The sequence below is a fragment of the Benincasa hispida genome, chromosome 8 (genome assembly GCF_027475165.1).
Source record: "Benincasa hispida cultivar pf3 chromosome 8, pf3_genome.v1.1, whole genome shotgun sequence".
NCBI classification, from domain to species: domain Eukaryota; kingdom Viridiplantae; phylum Streptophyta; class Magnoliopsida; order Cucurbitales; family Cucurbitaceae; genus Benincasa; species Benincasa hispida.
Genome location: NC_143485.1, coordinates 41695084 through 41695938, shown reverse-complemented (window position 1 = coordinate 41695938; position 855 = coordinate 41695084).

Sequence of the window (855 nt, the reverse complement as noted above, 5' to 3'; positions counted from 1 at the left end):
ATGAATTGTGTTCAATGTGGGGAGGGACATCCAGCAGAAGTCTGCCCGTGGAATCAACAGGCCGTATACTCTGTCCATAATGAGTCATCTGGCAACATCTACAACCCTGGTTGGTGGGATCACCCAACTTTAAGTTGGGATGGGAATCACAACCAGGGGAGCCACATTTCCATCAGAACAGTTATCAAGGGGATCGAGGCATCTCTCCGATCTTCATTAATCAGGAATGTAGCCCAAGTAACTCTCAGAGTATACCACCCTATTACCAACCGTTCTTATATGACACCTCTTGCAGTACCTCGTCTCTAGAGACTTCATTGAAGCACTATATCGAAATGAGCGAGGCAATTAGACAGTCACAAGCTGACTCCCTTAGAGGTTTGGAAGAGCAGATTGAACAGCTTGCAATGAAATTGAAAAATAAAGTTCCTAGTACACTGCCTAGCAGTTCAGGAGCATCGGGGTCACGAGGTAAAGAGCAATGTCACACAGTGACACTGAGGAGTGGTAAAACAACAACCCCTATGCCATCAGTACCAGCAGATTTAACTGTTGATGGCCAATCAATCAGTAGTGGAAAGATTACCAGTTTAGAAGCAAGTTCACCTACAAAAGATGAAGATCCTCAAGACTTGAATTCTAAATTAATGCAATCTCCAGATAATGAAACGCAGTAAAGAAAGGACCTCAACAAACAACCAATTCAAACAGAAGTACGGTGGGATCCTCCACCTTTCCCGTCCAGGCTGAAGAGGAAAGACGATAGTAAGCAATTCCAGAGGTTCTTGGACGTTCTTCGACAGCTATACATCAATATTCCCCTAATAGAAGCTCTGGAACAGATGCCGAGCTATG